A 19120-nucleotide genomic window follows, 5' to 3' on the forward strand; every position below is an offset into this window, starting at 1 on the left:
TCGCGTAAGTACAACGTGCGTAGATTTCAACGTGCGTAGATCTACGTGCGTAGATTTCAGCGCAAAATTTAAAAATGGAAATTTGAGCTTGATTTTCTCCTCTATTCATAAACTTGTGGTGGTGAAATGAATGACATTCGAGTTCTCAGAGTACATTTTATCAGTCTAAACCGATTCAGTCTTTTCACTTTAGTGGCCCTTTAAGAACTGAGCAAAGTCCAAGCCCGGCCCTGCCCGAGCCCATCACTTCAAACCCGGGCCCGACCCTAAGCTCGGAGCTTCAGGCCCGAGCCCGGCCCGGGCCCACCATGAAAAGCACTTTACCCGGCACGGCCCACGGGCCGGGCCGGGCCCGGGTTTTCGGGTAGGCCCGAGCCCGTGCAGTGCTCTACTACACACAATACAAAATGAACAGGCATTAACAAAATACGTTATTGCACAATAGTTATCTCTCAAGCAATATAAATGTGTGGTGTTAGCAAGATACATCTCAAGGGGGGACAGTGCAAGAGGTGTCCCCCCCAGCCTGAACACAAGGGGCGTCAGGACCCCCCTGACCTCCCCGTGATTTACGCCAGTGCCCAAGTTCAAGGGACTTTCAAATCGCTACTGAAGCTTTCTCATGGATGTAAAGCAGCATCCCAAGTGGAAGCTTTTTGCAATAACAATGTTTCCAAGCGAATAGTTAGCTTTACAGATTAAGAATATAAAATTGGTGTCAGGCTTACACGCAGCACTTTATTACTGCTTTGGCTGCATAAAGACAGCGGATATTGTTTGAGCTAGAACATATATATAGTTTCACTTTGTGTGCTACCTGCATGACATTTCCGGAGCCCTTCACTACGGCGTCTCTCATAATCATATGGTGGTTTTGGGACGTTAAACCCCAGATATTATTATTATTATTATTACCTGCATGACAGAGTTAGATAGAGAGGATAAAAAAAAATCACACTATCTCCCACTAAAGGGGACCATAAGGCGATGCGAAGCAGCGTTTCGGCATGTAGAGCCCGCGTTTTAGAGAGGGAGTGGAGAGAGGCAAAGGGGAGAGGGGAAGTGGAGAGGGGAGAGGGGAAGCGGAGAGGGTGAGGGTGAAATGGGAGGGGAAATGGGAAGTGGAGAGGGGATTGGAGAGGGAGAGGAGGTGTGTGGAGAGGGCTTGCGCATGCGCAATAAGGGTGGTCACTCCGCACACCACCACCGGACTGAACTCCGCTATAAGATGCTTCACATCTAGTAGCATAAGTGCTGGAAGTGAAGTCAAGTCACCAGGAGGAAAGTTGAGAGAAGGTAGACCAGGTGAGGAAATGAAATGAATGGTAGGAGATGAATGGTGATGAAGGCAGGTTCAACACAGGACGGGATCCATAACAGGAGCACGACATGTGCCCTCGAAGTTGGCCTGATCGACGTTTACCTACACATAGCAGCTGCCATAGTCAATATTAGACACCATATGCAAAGGAATTGAAGCATTTTATTGCGATAGCAATTATATGGACACTTTCGGCGAATTTTTGCCGTCGCCGTCATGTCCCGGATATGTATATGTATGTATATATATAAAGAAGGCAAAAAAAAAAATAAAGGAGAAGAAAAAATTCTGCAGTACCCGACTGGGGATTCGAACCAGCGACCCCTCGCTCCCCAGCGCGCTGCGTTAGACAACTCAACCACATGCCTTTTTTTTTATCATGGTATTTAATAGAATGCGTATGAAAATAGAACACAGTATCACAACAGTAGAGTTACACTACTACAGACACTTAGCGACAATGAAAGTACAAGCACTTCCACAAAACTGGAAGACTAACTTATAGTCCTTCATTCCAGGGAGAGTTCTTCATCAGGTGTTGCACAGAAAAGGTGGCGAGGCTAAGCACCTCGCCAATATTGTGTACCAGTCCGGTCTGAAATCAAGTTCGTCGTAAACTTCTTTTAAATTAATAACCATTCGGGTGAAATGTATACGTGACGAGGTGATCGGCTCTGCGTTACGGTCCTGCATTCGCGTCTTCCACAAACTGTGCATACCAATAACAAGGAACATATCGTACGGCACTTCATCAAGAGGTGTTGGCATCAAATAACGAATAGTGTACGAATTAATTTCAAATTCTTTCTGCAGAGTTCGCTGAAGGACATCCCAGAAAAGAATCGCATCTTTGCAGCTCACGAAGCAATGCTCTATTGTTTCAGGTACATCACAGAGACGGCAGTTGACCGAGGATACAAAAATGCCTTTTGTTTGTAACCATGTTTTTACGGGGAGTGTTTCAGAATGGAGTTTATAGAAGAATGTTTTTGAATTGGGAGATATATACATTTTTTGCACTCGTTTCAACACATCATGGCCTGGAAGATCAAAATATGACGTAACTGCGTATACCAGACTACAGGGAGGCTCTTGTGCTCGCCTTGATCGGATTTACGTGTCATCATCACTTATCTCTCGTGAATGGTCATGCAACACTGAACCGGTTTCGTTCTCAGATCATTGCATTGTTATTGGACAAATGGGTGCCAACCGCCGAAATCAATTCCGACCACAATGGGCGCTCTGGAAGATAAACTCAGAGCTTCTACGCGATCAGGAATTTATTTATCGAGTTAGAGCGGCGAAGATGAAATCGTTTTCTATGGGGTTGCATATATTCGCTGCTTGGGAATTGTTTAAACAAGAGGTTCGCTCAATAGCCATCGAGATTGGGTCTGTGAAATCTTACTACAGGAAGAATGAGGAAAAGACACTTCTTAAAAGCCTCTGTAACTTGTATGAGATGGAATGTGAAAAGCCAGGCGAGTACACCAATGACATCGAAAACATTAAGTGTCAACTACAACATTATGAGACTATCCGCTACAGAGGGGCACGTGTTCGATCACGAAACAGGCGGACACTAAATTCTGAGCAACCGACACGTCAAGCTCTGCTAGATGAACGTAATCATGCTAATTCTAAAGCAATTCCTGATCTATATGCTAGCGGAACTCTGATAACAAACACAACAGACATAATTTTTCAGTTTGAAAGGTACTATGAAGCTTTGTTTAGTGCCATTTCATGCGATTCGGATGTCGACCTAAAGGCTACTTTTGTTTCTCTTTTGAACCCATTGAATGACGATGATTGTGCTGCCATGAACAGTCCAATTACAATACAGGAAATTGAACAGGCAATAGATCAACTACCTTTATCGAAGACACCTGGCCCTGATGGAATTTCAGCCGAGTTTTACAAAACGTTTAAAACTACTCTTTCTCCGATTTTGCTGGATATCTTCAAAACAAGCTATGACATGGAGACGCTCCCACGGTCTTTCTGTAAAAGTCATACGGTCTTGATACCAAAAAGCTCTGATAAAGAAAAACTGCGTAGTGTTGAGGGTTACAGACCAATATCGTTATCAAATGCTGCTTACAAAATCTTTGCGAAAGTCCTATCAAATCGGTTGCAATTTGCGATGTCGCTTCTTATTGGTCCTCATCAGACATGTGGAATTAGAGGTCGCTCCATACAAAATAATATACACGTCATGCGTACAGTTCTTCAGTACTGCTACAGTTGTCAAAAACAGCTGGCAATGTTGCAGGTAGACCTCGCAAAAGCTTTTGATCGTGTGAGCCATTCATTTCTTTTTTCTCTCCTTGAACATGTCAATATTGGTTCCATAGTACTTAACGGAGTCAGACTTTGTTATAACGATTCTTCGACTCGTCTAATTGTTAATGGTCACCTTTCAAAATCAGTTGCTATTGGCTCGTCTGTAAAGCAAGGATGTCCAATGTCACCACTTTTGTTTGCCCTTTATCTTGAACCACTGTGTTTGAGCATAGTACAATCGAGTCGTATCCGAGGATTCAGTATATTAGGCAATGAAGTTAAAATATTAGCTTATGCAGATGATGTAGCGATCATTTGCACCGATAAACCAAGTGTTGAAAATGCGATATCTGAAATTGAGAAATTTGGCATTGTTTCTGGAGCTCGTTTAAACTCCTCAAAAAGTTTAGGATTATGGTTTGGCTCATGGGGCAGTACGCCGAACCAGTTTGCAGGGGTTAACTGGACTCGCATTCCACCAAAGTACCTTGGTGTACCACTAGATGCGTATAGATTCAGTGCACGCTATTGGAAAGAACGTGTCCCTTTGATTGAACGGCAGGCCCAGGCATTTGTTCCATATCGCCTTTCCATTTTTGGGAGAGCCGAAGCTTGTAATACTTTTTTAGCAACAAAGCTTTACTATGTGCTGCAGCTTATTCATTGTGCTAGGTCTTACGTGCAACGCTTCCATCGCATATTTGCAACGTTCATATGGTCTTCGACTTTTGAGCCCATGCGTCGTGACAACATTTTCAGACAAGTTAGTGACGGTGGTTTGGGTTTAATACATTTGTATCTATGGCAAACAGTTTCACGCTTCTTCTTTTTCTGTGACAATTCCCATCCCATCATTCGTTCGTTCTTGCAAGTTAACTTTGTTAATTGTTTCCCTGACTTGGTTGTTTCCTCAAACTTCTCCGCACGCCCATGCCTGTGGGGATTTATGGAGGAAGTTTACTCTGCTGTTCGATTTCTTAAAGCCCGATTTTCAACAGAATATTTGTATACTGTATCACGCAAAACACTATATAAGGACTTAATATATATGCTCTTCCCACCTCCGCTGTATCAACCACATGCCTTCTTTTTCTTTCATGGTATTTATCACACTGAGTATTACAGCGCACAATAAGAGCACAAATAAAGCAAGCAAAAGTACAATCACATAGCGACAATAAGCGCTCAAGCGTTACTAAGTGCACACTCGATGGCTAACACAACGTGCAGTAGAACGGTGAGAGTTCTTCACATCGTGTTATACTGGAAAGGTGGTGAGGCCGAGCACCTCACCAAGAGGGGGTACTAGTCCGGTCTAAAGTCCAGGTCGTCATAAATGTCCTTTAGCTGAAAAGTCATGCGAATGAAGTGCATGCTTGAAGAAATGGTGGGTTCTGTGTTACGGTCCTGCATATGTGTCTTCCATAAGCTATGCATACCCATGAGGAAAAACATATCATATGGCACTTCATCAAGCGATGTTGGTATAATTCAAAAACATTTTTCTATAAACTCCACTCTGAAACACTTCCGGTAAACACATGGTTGAAAAGAAAAGGTATTTTTGTTTCTTCTGTTAACTGCCCTCTATGTGATGTGCCGGAAACAATAGAACATTGCTTTGTTAGCTGCAGACGCTATTCTGTTCTGGGATGTCCTTCAGAGAGCACTGAAGAAAAGTTTTGTCATCAATTTTCACACCATACGTTATCTTATATCAACCACATGCCTCGTATGCGCCGGCGAAATGACGGCGAGCTATTTATCTTCATCATTTGGGGGTACGCAGGTCTCGGAGGAGCTTGAGCGCATTTTCTATAACGCAACGCTCCTACATTTTCTTTCAGTTTGAAAACTGTCTTTGAAACGCGCACGACAAAGTGGCCCCTTTCTGTACCCGCTCGAGATGTGGAACGAAAAAGTCACAGTTTCGCCGCAAGGGCGAAGCAATGAATGCGATAGCAAGAAATTGGAATGTCACACGAAGAACGAGAAGCAGCTCGATACTTGCAGCGCGCCGCTGAAGCACAAAGAAGGACGCCCGAAAAGAACACACAGGCATGCACAGGGCAAGCGTGAACAACTGTAGCAGTTGTTACGTCTTTGTGCTTGAGCAACGCGCTGCAAGTGTGTCGACAACAGAGAGTAAGAATTGGGGACCCAAGACGGTGGGTCCCTAAGCTGCGTTGTGCAGCCTGCTCTTGCGTTCGGATGATCAGCAGAGTTTGAGAATTGGGCCAAACGCAGGCTGCGTTGGGTCAAGCGCACTGAGCGCCACACGTTACAAAATTGAACTATGAAACCGTTAAGCGCACAAAGAAGGGAACAAGAAGACGACACAAAGATCGCTCTGTGTGTCGTCTTCTTGTTCCCGTCTTTGTGCGCTTAACGGTTTCATAATGGCAATGTACCAACTAGCTCAGACCCAGCCTCTGAGACAAAATTGAAATAATGCGAGACGCGGGCCATACTGCGCCGTGGCCCGCGTTGCGTCTGTCTTCTCGCTGGTGACCCAAGACGCCTTGGGGACCCACGCTAGTTTTCGATTTTTGCGTCTTTGGTCAACGCGAGCGCAAGAGCCCAGGAGTGGCTTGGGTCATGTGCATGCGCCCCGGTGGCTCGCAAGCTTCTTAACTTCCCAAGCTCCTTGGGGCCCCAATTCTCAAACTGTGTAATATAGGGTTTGAGAGTAATATAGAGTAGGACCAGAAGCTGTACCGGACTTGTTAATCGGATCCATTCGTGATCGCAGCAATGAGGAGTCTAACTGTAGTGAAGTGCGTGGTATTTGGCGTGGTATTTGGCTGACGGAAATCCTGGATGCCTATTACGATGAAATAATCTATGATGGCTCCTGCCGTGGACGTGGCAGCGAGGTCTTTTGATGCCCTCTCAACAACCAATCCGCCTTTCACGCAGTATAAGGACCAAGCGTTGTTGGGTCTTGATAAATAAATGTTGAAGTCACTAGTAATGGTGAGAGGCCTGGTTCTCTCAGGAGATTTATTCTAGGAAGCATTCACGCCGGTTTTTGCGTAATCTACATGGTCCACGTTCTAAAGAAGGCTATGCCACTGGCGATGCCAGTGGTACAAATGAACACCTTCTAGACCAAACATACCTGTCTGCTTTGGTTCACTTTTTCGTTATTTTTTTTACTGAAGACACAATTGGATTAGGGCTTTTCCAAATGCCAGAGAGTTGAACATCTTTACAAAGACCTTAACGGGAAGACTGGACAAGGATTCAAAGCAGCTTCCAGACATTGCTATCGCATTGCGACTGCAATGATCTCTCAGTCATGAAGTATTGGACAGAAGATGAAATTCCTGCATTTCCGCAATGATCCGCTCACCCTATATCATTGCTGCTGACTTTTCTAAAACAGGAAATTAAAGGTCATCATCACTACCATACAGTGACTCATGACAGTTTATTTGATCCCAGGGTCATTGATCCATGGAACAGGGTTCAACGTCCCTGTCTGAACACTGCTAACGCACTGCCGCTGCAGCATGACAGCACATAGCTGCAATGGTCCCTCAATGACGAAGTATTGGACAGAAAAGCATGTTCCTGCATGTTTACAATAATCCACTCACCCTAGAATATTTTATATTTTATAGTTTATTAGTTATCGTTGTAGGCAATTAAGTGTAGTTAGATGGTCAATGAATTATTAGGACGATATCACTGTAATACATCAAATGAAAGCATAGAGGGAGAGGCTGAATACATTTAGAATGTCTTGCTCATTGGCAATTAAGGGCTCTGCAGCACAATTACAATTTTTACAGCAGAGCTGTTATGCCCACCCTTTGTCCGACTCGCGATGTCGACAAACAATCATCATCATGCCGGCGTGTTCAGCATAACTGTGCCTAGTTAAGCCAAGTGAATCATAGCCAATCCTAATTAAGCCTAGTTGAGGAGGCAAAACCACATTAGCCGGGCATAATTAAGTCAAGGGCTAATTAGCCATATTTAAGCCGAGTTCAGGTTCTAGTGTGCGTAGTCATGCCGCGCTCGACAAGACGTGCCGAGCAAATCCTAATTAAGAGAAAATAATGCTGAGCCTATTTATCCTTAAATAGACCAATTAGCTAATTAAGCTTAGATTGACTTCGAGTGCAAGCAAGTCGAGACCGAGCCTCGAATGCGTGCGTTAGGATAATTAAGCTAATTAAGCTATAATTAAGGCTAGTCTGACTTGGGATGCACCTAATCGAGACCAAGTCTCGAATGTGCCACTGAGACCTAATAAGCTCTTGCTTGTCGTAGGGCTAGTTGGTTTGGTAGCACAGTAACGAAAAAACAGCGCGAGAAAGAGAGACGGAAGGGGCACACACACGAGCCTTTTGTGTGTGCCTCTTCTGTCCATGTCTTCTCGCACTGTTTTTCCCGTTACAATGCTATTAAGCAATTTTTTCTAATTAATCTACTGAAGCGAATTAACTTACTTGGTGTTGTGGTTGCCAAGCGATACCCAATCGAACCCGATCAACACCTAGTCTGTACTCGCGATTTACAATGTGATCCCTGAACAATTCGTGAATTGGCGTGCGAGTGGACGTGGCGACACTTGGCTGGTCAAACCAGGTCCAGCCAAGTGTCGACCAGCTCAGTGCAAGCTGCACGAATTTTTAAAATTAGGTTAGCCAAGCAGAATTCACATTAAGAATAACTCACTAATGTTGATCTACATTCGCACCTTGGCATGCAGTGCATTACTAATGAATGGCGACAATGAATTCAACATATTTTAAATGTAGGGGTGACAGCTGCCAGTGTAGGACATAATTGAGATAGATAGCTAGTATCTCAATCTATGCAGTAGTACGATGGCGGGAAATAGTAGAATATTGTTAATTATTACCAGCGATAAATATCATTTCCTAATCAATGATAATTATTAGCTTAACACAGATGCGATTTATCACTGACATGTGCCACATAAAACATTTACGAGATGTCACCATTTAAAGGAGTACTCCGTTGAAAACAGCGCGAAAACTGGACGAAGGCTAAGTAAGAAAAAACAAAAGCGCTGGCACACTGATGAGTTATGCAAAACAGTGGTTGCGAAAGAGCCTGATGTAAGAGAAACAAATTGCCGAAGGCTGTGTTGAAGGGCCAGTTGCTACATGTTAATGCGTTGAAAACAGGGCGAAAACGGCACGAAGGCTAAGAAAACAAAGCAACAGCGCTTGTGTTGTTTGTTCCTTACCCTTCGTCCCGTTTTCGCGCTGTTTTCAACGCAGTAACAGGCATACCAACTGGCCCTTCAATACGCCCTTCTGCAATTTAAAGGAGTAATTAATTGCACTGATAGTTATAGGCAAATAATGAAGTGTAGATATATAATGAAAAAAATCACAGCATATCCACGGAGTGAATGATGATGAGTGGGCGAAGCTGCGAAGGTTCATCGGTAAACCGTGAATCTTCCGTGAATTCTGCCCAGTACATCATCACCGACGTGAGATCGGGCGCGGTTATACTAAAGGTTCGATGAGTTATGACGACTTGCAGCTCACTTTAATTTTACATGTACGCTGTGAATTTTCATTGTTTAGAAAACCATTGCTTTAGAAAACATCTGGCGTCTTTCGTTAAGCAGCTGGCGTCTTTTCGTTTTGCTTTAGAAACATCTGGCGTTCTTTCGTTTTGCTTTTACAAAACATCTGGCGTCTTTCGTTGGTTTATTTCATCAATCAACGGCGTTTTGTACAAAATTTTTATTGTTTAATCACGCACAGGAGAAATCTCACCAGGCACTACCTTGGAGGTAAACAATGGCTGCTAATGGGAATGAGAGACAGAAGAAGTCGGCTTGTAGCTAACACTTACACTTCTACTTCTACTAACGTTTCCTACTGGAACATGCCAATGGCTGCTAATGGGGAATGAGAGACAGAAGAATTCGGCTTTTAGTTAACGCGCACGCTGCGAATTTTTTATTGTTCAACAACGCACAGGAAAAATCTCCCACCGGCACCACCTTGGAGGTCAAAGCGTAAGACTGGTTACGCACCATGACTACTACGGCTACGACTACGAGGGACGAACGGGTGCCGCCTTAAGGAGCTTCGCCCCTAAAATTCGGCAGATCCCACGCCTTGTAGGAATCGGTTTCATGCGAAGCAGTTAGCGAGTATGCTTATTTTATGGCTTTGAGCCATGCGTTACGAGGTGGATCGGCATTTTATTGCGATAGCAATTATATGGACAGTCTCAGCTGATTTTTGCCGTCGCCGTCGCCATCGCCGCCGTCATGCTGCGTATATGTATAAGTATGTATATATGCATCAATATCCCAAATAAAAATAAATCAGAAAAATGCTTCCGAAGCGCGGAATCGAACTAGCAACCTCTGAATTCGCAGCGCGGTGCGTTAAGCACTACTCCACAAAGCGTACATCCCTCAGGTAGCTAACGGCAAGTGTTATATACACACCCTTTACCGTTTGCAGTCCTCCGAGACGCAGGCGCTTATAAGCGTTTCTTCATTACCAGCGAGATGGCGCTAAGAGCGCGACGGGCGTAAAGCCCCTTGATCTAGGAAAGTAACGACACTCTCCTCCGCGCGCGAGTTTCCTCCTCGATTCTCCTCGCACGCCACCGGCGCGCGCTGCGCACGGCACCATTTTTCGCCGGCGCTCCCGCGGGCGCGCCGTAGAAATCAGCGGAGGCGCGTGATGTCGGGCCACTTTCCCGCCCCGGTGCTGTAGAAAACTTTGAAAAATGGTGATAACAAGATCGAGAACACTCAAATGAACGTTCAATGAAATATTAGTTTCTTTCGAAAGCCGTGTAAATTGGGCATGCTAATTTAAAAAGAGCTTTATGCAGCGTTCCATCATGCAGACGTCTTTTTCTGCCACATGATAACATGCTTTACACTTACATCTGAAATAATTTAGCTTGCGTGATGCCCGCCTGTGTCTGGATTTTTTGTCTCTTTCCTGTGCGCGCATGTGCAACTGAGGCACTTACAGCGTCGCATCTTGAAATGACATCGTGGATAATACATTGTCCATCCATGTGTTATCTGACGTGAAAGTAGACTTGCGCGGTGGTCTCCAAACTGAAGAAGACGCTTGCGCAGTGTCAGTACGATCAAGCGGCGCCAACAGCAACTCATCTACCGCAATAACAGAAGCGTGGGAGAAAGATTTTTCAGAATAGTATTTTGGCGTTCCTGTCAAAGAAACTAGCACTCGGTTTACCTGTGAGCGGAGACATTCCGCACGAATGTCAAAACACATCGATGCGATGATTTGAGCTCGTGTTACATGAACAGAAAGAAGCTCTCCGAAAAACAGAAGAAGGGTAATTTTAAAACATTTGCTATCAGAGCGAGAATTTCCGGCCTCTGCCTCGAAGCAGATATCGACAGCAAGCGAGCGTGATCGGTAGAACACCCCCTGCACGTCGTCTCCGCGAGAAAACCAAATTATGATCGTCTCCCAGTTATGCGTGCGTGGCATCAAAATTAAGAAGCAAACTGACGAACTGAAAAAAAAACAATGTTAGCTAGCTGGCGCTGCTCATGTACAGTACCGTGGGCCTACATTCTCTCATTTCATTCTTTCATTCATTTGATTTTTCAGGGCCAGCATTCGTTGCATATGTGTGGCTGAAGCGCATATCAAAGTAAGCTGGAAGAATAACGCCTTTACAAGCCGCTGTTCGAATTTTCAGTAAAACAGACAACGTATCCTGCAAGAACGTTACAGCGCGGAAAAAGAAACGAACGGGCGAGTAGAGGCCACACGGATAAGCGCTGAATTGTACCTGAGGTTTATTTGGGAAAACACGCATATTAGTAGTCACAAATGCAAATCTGAGCAAGGAAAATAGGAAAGCAGAAACACGGCACGGAAAAAAACTGATCACTAAAGTGAGTCGTCATGTAGAAGACAACAAAGCAATACCGGTGTAACAGGGGCCCTTTTGATCGCGATCAGAGCCGTTCCAGATCAGGTGCTGCTACTATATCACTTATAATCGCGATCAGGCCCAATCGGGATCAAGATCAACGCGATCTGCTCATCGATATCTGGCTCCCAGATTGCAATTTGACTGACGTTTGCGCTAAACTCGATCCAGATTAGTTTGGACCGAATAGCAGCGATGATTGTTGATCGCGATCAAGAAATCCGACCCGGACTGATTCTGATAGCGATCAAAACTACCCGTGTGAGACCGGTATAAGAGGTAATCTAGTTTTTCGTTGGTGAACGGAAGACATGATAATGCAGGCATGACTAAGACGAGCCATTTCGGTCGCGGCCTGCTAGATAACGGCTTACTTGCGCTATCAGAGTGTTATTTGTTGTGCGTTGTGCTTGTGTGTTTCTTTTGTTCTTGCGACTGATCGCATTTCTGTCACAATTTTTATGCGTGAATTCTCCCCCCCCCCCCAAAAAAAAAAAAACCTCATTTGGGAACGAGCGCCAGTAAGCGTCATCTCTATTCATCCATTCGTTTGTTTTTTTTCCACCAAACATTCACAATAAACGGAATCTAACAATCACGACAAGCGCGATCGAGAAGCTGTATCATCGCGCGTGATCGTTCGCAGCGGAAAGCAGATCCTATAGCTGTGCACTTTAGACTGAATGAGAGTTACCGCGGTGAGAGGTGATGGACTCTCAGCTGAATATTCAGCATATTGAGGACAACCCCATTTTTAAGCAACGCGCAAATAGCCTACGAAAAAAAGACGTTGATGAGCAGGCCGGAACGATATTTAAAATGTAGCATTCGGCGATGCTTTGATACGAGCAATAGGACAGGCGCCTTACCTCGCAAAGAACGCTGTTCTTTGTCGGAACAAAGTTTCTTTGGCCGATGTTTTGCAGCCACTGCTTCTTGCGCCAGCCATCACGCTTACCATGGGGAATCGTAAAAAGTGCATAACCGTTTGCATTCTCATTGTGGCGGTTATAGGTGCAACACAACGGCATAGCGCCCACGCAAAGCACAGAAAACAAAGCGCGCGCAACGTTTGCTACGCGGAGCCCCGGCGTAAAATGGCGCGAGCGAAAAAGAAAAATACCAGCAAAACGCAAGATCCGCGCGTCTCCAAGGGCAACGGCGAAGGAGACCAATCGTCGGCGCGGAAAAGCGGCGGAGAACGGGGGGGACGCGTAAGGGGCGAGGAGGGAGAGAGAAGGACGCGCGCGCGGCGGCGAGTACACTGAATGGCGGTACTTTCCCAAGATCAAGGGGCTTTAGACGGGCGTAAAGCCCCTTGATGTTGGAAAGTAGCGACGCTCCTTTATCCACGCCGGCTCATCCTCGCCGCGCCGTCAACCTCCTCTTTTTTCACCCTCTCTTTCGCGGAGCCGGCGCATCCGCAACGCTGAATGGCTGCGATGCGCGATAGCTCCCAGTCAGGTGACCCTGACGTCACGAGAAGCGAGCGCAAGCAAACTTCGCGCGCTTTCAGCTGCTCACGCCCGCCATGAACCCTCCAGGCGTCAACCCTCCAGGCGTGTGTGTACGGGTGTGTGCAGGTGTATGCGTGTTTGTATGCGCGCATATGTGCGCCTGCGTTTATATGTGCGTGTGCGCACGTGTTAACGTGTGAGTGCATGTGCGTGCGTTTGTGTATTCGCGGTGTTTGTGCGTGTACGCACGTATGTGTATGCGAGCGCCTGCGCGTGCGTGTCTGTATACTCTGTATCACTTGTGCATGCGCGTGCGTTTCTGTATCGCTGTGTATGTGCGTGTGTGTCTGTATCGCGTGTGTATGTATGTGCGTGCGTGTCTGCATAGCGTGTGTATGTATGTGCGTGCGTGTCTGCATTGCGTGTGTATGTATGTGCGTGCGTGTCTGTATCGCGTGTGTATGTATGTATGTGCGTGCGTGTCTGTATCGCGTGTGTATGTATGTATGAGCGTGCGTGTCTGTATCGCGTGTGTATGTATGCATGAGCGTGCGTGTCTGTATCGCGTGTGTATGTATGTATGAGCGTGCGTGTCTGTATTGCGTGTGTATGTATGTATGTGCGTGCGTGTCTGTATCGCGTGTGCATGTATGTATGAGTGTGCGTGTCTGTATCGCAAGTGTATGTATGCATGAGCGTGCGTGTCTGTATCGCGTGTGTATGTATGTATGAGCGTGTGTGTCTGTATCGCGTGTGTATATGTGCGTGCGTGTCTGTATCGCGTGTGTATATGTGCGTGCGTGTCTGTATCGCGTGTGTATGTATGAATGAGCGTGCGTGTCTGTATCGCGTGTGTATGTATGTATGAGCGTGCGTGTCTGTATCGCGCGTGTATGTATGTATGAGCGTGCGTGCCTGTATCGCGTGTGTATGTATGTATGTGCGTGCGTGTCTGTATCGCGTCTATATACGCGTGTATATGTATGTATGTGCGTGCGTGTCTATATCGCGTGTGTATGCGCATGTCTATGTAAGTGCGTGCGTGTCTGTTCGCATGTCCACGCACGTGTGTCTATAACACGTGTGTACGCGCGTGTGTATGTATGTGCGTATCTATATTGCATGTGTATGAGCGTGCGTGCCTGTATCCCGTGCGTATGATCGTGTGTACTATGTGTGTGCATGTCTGTATCGCGTGTGCATGCACGTCCGTGTGTGTACGTATGTGCGTGTCTTTATCATGTGTGTATAAGCGTGTGTGCATGCATCGTGTGCGTGCGTGCGTCTCTGACAGCGGCATTGACACAAAAAGGCTTCGGGCTCACTCATTTGGCCCAATTTAAGTAAACCACCACATTCCTTCTTGGGTGCCTTCTTTTAGCTCATCAAGACCACAATTATGAAAAAAAATCTCGCCTATACTTTAAGCTGGTTACATTATATGCGTTAATACACCGTGTTAAGGACAGCCGAGGCGGCGACGGGAAGGTAAACCGCTCAGCCGCCAGTTGATATACTCATTTTTTTCGAATATACGTAAGCGTCTTTAAAAATATATTTGTCACTTTGTTCTATCGGAAGCCCACTTTCGTCATGACTATTGCTTAAGAAACAGGTTCTCATTTGACGCTTCAAGGGGCCGATTAAACAAGCGCGCGCATTGATTTTAATGCGGCTGCGGCGAGCCAGTGGAGGGTTCAGCGTGCCGTGCGCAGCGCGCCGGCCAGGGGAGGGGAGAAATCCGAGGAGAATTGAGGAGGAAAACGCGCGCGCGGAGGAGAGTGTCGCTACTTTCTAGATCAAGGGGCTTTAGACGGGCGTAGAGTGACTCTAGACGGGCGCACTTAAAGGCGTCGGCCAGCTCTCTCGCTTCTTCTTATATTTGCGCAGGGAGAACCTTGCCCTTCCGCTGTCTGCTCGCGCGGGCGCTCGAACAAGCTACCGCAGTGTTCATGATTCTCAGCAGACGGAGCTACGTGGTAGCTCTCACCGCGCGTCGCGTACGTGTAGCTAAAAGCGTTTCAGATGTCGTGCACGTAACGTACGTGTACTTTTCACGTTTGCGTATGAGAAGTCCCTATGTACGTGAAATTAAAACTGTCTAGTAGCTACCGGGTAGTGGTGGACGCATGGTAGTTGCAGCGCGTCCATCACGATCCGCTTTTCTTGCTATCGCATTCATTGCTTCGCCCTTGCGGCGAAACTGTGACTTTTTTGTAAGTGTAGTAGTTGTGTGCACATCGTGGGCTTACCAGGCACGTCGACAGCACTCCGGCGATTTTTTGGCCATGTCAAAGTAATGGTGCTTTTATATTCCTGAGACGCTCCTGTCACGGGTCCGATGGCAGAAACACTCGGCAAATTCGAGAATAATTTTAAATAAGCAAAAAAGCGCAACACCGAAACCGAAACCCAACCGAGCATACTGTCTTCGCGTGACGTATAAGTGGTTACAAAACCGGAAATCATGCAAGGCATGCCGGTCCCGCCAGCGCGTAGTATGAAAGTTGCGAAAGCGGCGAAGAGCAGACGCTCAGTTGAAAGGTGACTCCGTCGGAAATCTTGTGTGTGACTGACCGTGTCACGTGCACAAGCTGAGCTGTCGGAAAATGGCAGCTGCGATTCCAACGCATTTGGAGGCCAACTGTAATGGCCATTCCTCTTCGATGAAGTGGAACATACCTCTTTAGCTCTTTCCTTGCCTGGTTGCACATTCCACCGCCAGATGGCACCACCTGTCCAGGCAGCTCAAGTTTGTGGGGCCGTGATCGGGTAAAATGCTATCGCTGAGAAGTTCATGGACTAAGTAAAGCTTCTGAATATTGCTATGGGAAGAGTGCATAAGTTTGGTAATAGCGACGTTCAACATCGCGTTGGTACGGCCGAAGGAATTTAATATAAGCCAACTATGAGCCACCTTTCGCACCATTAGGTTACGTCGTTTCGCACGATGCGCAGCTCACCGTATATATACCGATAGGCCCGGTCACGGTGCACCCTATATATGCTACGGAAAGTGTTTCCGTGGTGTTCACGCATGTGCATTCTTTAGCCGGTACGGTATTACCGTACTTTCCTGGCGGTAAACCGGCATTGCTAGCTAAAACCAGCTAAAACTCTCTAATATAGAGACGCAGGGTAATCGTTAGGTGCGAGTGTTTCGTGACTGCCAGCGGAGAATCGTGTGCAGCCCACAACGCGACACCACTTGCCACCCATCGCACGCACTACCACAAGGAACTGAAATTCACACGCCCAGCCAACGAAGCGCTCGCCGAACACTTGCGATTGTTGCCTTGCGGATAGCAGACGCTCTAGGGGCCCCTCGGTTCCGTCACTTCCGCTTAGCAAAAATGACGTCACGCACCCAATGTTGCCAATGATTTTAGGAAGCGAGGTGGGGAGAGTCGGGGCAATGAATAAAATTCATTTGCAATGAATCTGCGTATGTCTCCAGCTTGTAATTTGGCATAAATAACGGGAACGTGAAAAGGAACGTACCCAGCGAATTTTATTGAGATCCATGCACCTCGAAAAATCGCCGGAGTTGGCCTTTAAAGAGTAGCTCATGGTCTGACGTAACGTCAGCACTAACTTTAGAGCACAGTCGTGAGTATTATCGAAACTAAGTGCATTTTATGGTTCAATCATGTGAGTATCATACTATCATACATAACTTTCGTTACTGTCAGGGCTGGGCAAAGATACTTTGAAATTGTATCGCGATACGATACAAGATACTCAGGCAAGAAGTATTGGAGATACAGATACAAAATACTGCCGCAAAAATTGTATCCGATACGATACTTGGCAATTGTATCTTAAGATAATTCGATACATTCTCAAATTTGTTATTATAGATCCATATAATGTAGCAGCAAACGCCTATGCACGAAAATGTCTGCTTGAAAATGTCTTAACTGTGACCTATTTTGTTTCACTTGAATGAAATGTCTGTTTGTATCTCAAAAGTTTTTGCCCTTCTTCCTCAAAGTACATTAGTTCCCTTCCAAAACAGCTTATTGGGGATTGTTTTAGCTTCTTCACATGACAACTCTTTGTACACTTCGCTGACAGCGGTACTTGCTTTGCACAGCTCGCCGACCATCTAGCAGGTTGCCATATAATCACAATAACTTCAATAAGAAGCCTTCGCACGACGGCGCAAATACCAGTGTGGACTTATACCTTGTCCGTAAAAGACAGCTTGCACAATACCGTATATCCGAACAGGTGTACAGCAGCAACAACGCTGGTAGCGACATTTTTCTTTCTTTTTTTTTGGGGGGGGGAGGGGGGGGCGCATGGCGTATACTAGGGGTTTGAGACCTTTCGCTAGCGGCCCGGCCCGCGCACATGACCGTCTTCGTCTCATTTGTTTTTATTTTCTAAATAAGTATGTTCGTGAGCTGCACAGACATGACTGGTCTCAAGCATTCCTTTCGTGAGGAACATGTGGTCAGAATGTGCTGAAACATAACCGTGGAACAAAAACTCTATATCTCAGAATCCGCGTCCAGATATCAATCATTCTGTACATCGGTATCGATGTTTTTCGAATTATGACTCCAAGTCCCCTTCGAAAATGGCCTATATATGAGATATGGGAAAGGCTTCCTTTCAAACGTAATTTTGTTCACTCTCTCCCATCATCTTCACTGTCCCGGCCCTTGCAACTAAATTTCGCGACTGCGGCCCGCTGGCTATAAGCTCAGTTTGAGACCCCTGGTGTATACGTAGATGATGTAAAACCGCAATGAATTTTCATATTCTACTTATCTGCCGGCGTAAAGGATTCTTTGTTGATACTCACTGACGTGCAATCTTTTTAGCAATTTTTCTTCAACGAGAACATGTGCAACACAGAAACGTCTCAGACGTATTGTATAGTTCCACAAAATGTCGCAGGACACCGCCGCTATTCGCGCTATTGCCAATTATAGCTCCCATTACGTGGCGATTAGTAATGCGAAAAATATTTAAGAAAGCCTAAAACAGGAAAACTAATATAAGTAAAATAGAGAGGTGGTTGTGTATCAAACATTCACATTGAATGAGTACAGAAACACAATACAGACGGCGCCCTGAATAGCTATGAGTATGAAGCATTGTCAACTTACCTGTTGATACAATAGATCATTCAGTGCCTATGGAAAATTGCCTGAAACGGCTCGTTGGGACGCTCATGAGCAAAACAGAGCATTCAGTAAAACGTTTCTCGAATCCCCTTCCTAACATCTTTAGGATGGCTCCTAATGATTTTCAATATTATAATGTACACTCAATTTCGCTATTTTCCTAAGCAGTAAGCAGAATGTCTTGTACTGTTTACTCAAGGTACGCCCACATAATTATATAATTGTTTTCAAAATCGCCTTGGCAACGTGTAACTGTGTAAACAGTAGTGGAAATAAAGAAGACAGTTAGAAGAATAAAGCAGAGATCTTATTTTGGGAGCGCGTTACAAAAGACATACTGCATTGACCAGACCGGAAAAACAGTGCAGAGACTCAGGTAATGTAACGGATGCAAAATGACAGCTAAGAAAGCACTTGTGCTAATAATCAAATTATGATTTCATAAATTCTTTGAGTAAATGTAGCAAGGACTGAAAAATACGGTACGCCAAGATATTTTCTCTTAGGTAAACGCTTGCTCTTTTAGATCTAGCATCAGTACCAGTGGTGCTAACGTTGTTACATTCTTATTTGCATATGCGTTATTTCATGGCATGCAAGTCAAGCTTACGTCCACGAGATCCTTCAAATCGCTGATATGTAAAATCCACGCGACGCAAAGGAAACCCAGTCTTGCACGCATCACATTTCTTTACAGAGAAGACGCAAGAGAATCTTCAATAACGACACTGTAGCAACATCAGAATTTACGCGATAGACGCGGCGCAGGACAGCGACTAAGAGCAATTGTCGCGGCATTGGCGCAACTAAAAAGAAAAGAAATCGAACAAACAAAAGGTACGTGGGCTGGGCGTAGACGTCCGCGCGCTTGTCTTTCTCATCTTTTGCCCTCACTGGGGTACTCTGGCGGAAAAATAAAATTGTGTCACTGCCCTAAGACTTATTCAGATGGCTTAGTGGCATACCAGCTTGAG

Source organism: Rhipicephalus sanguineus, chromosome 5, assembly GCF_013339695.2.
Source record: "Rhipicephalus sanguineus isolate Rsan-2018 chromosome 5, BIME_Rsan_1.4, whole genome shotgun sequence".
NCBI classification, from domain to species: domain Eukaryota; kingdom Metazoa; phylum Arthropoda; class Arachnida; order Ixodida; family Ixodidae; genus Rhipicephalus; species Rhipicephalus sanguineus.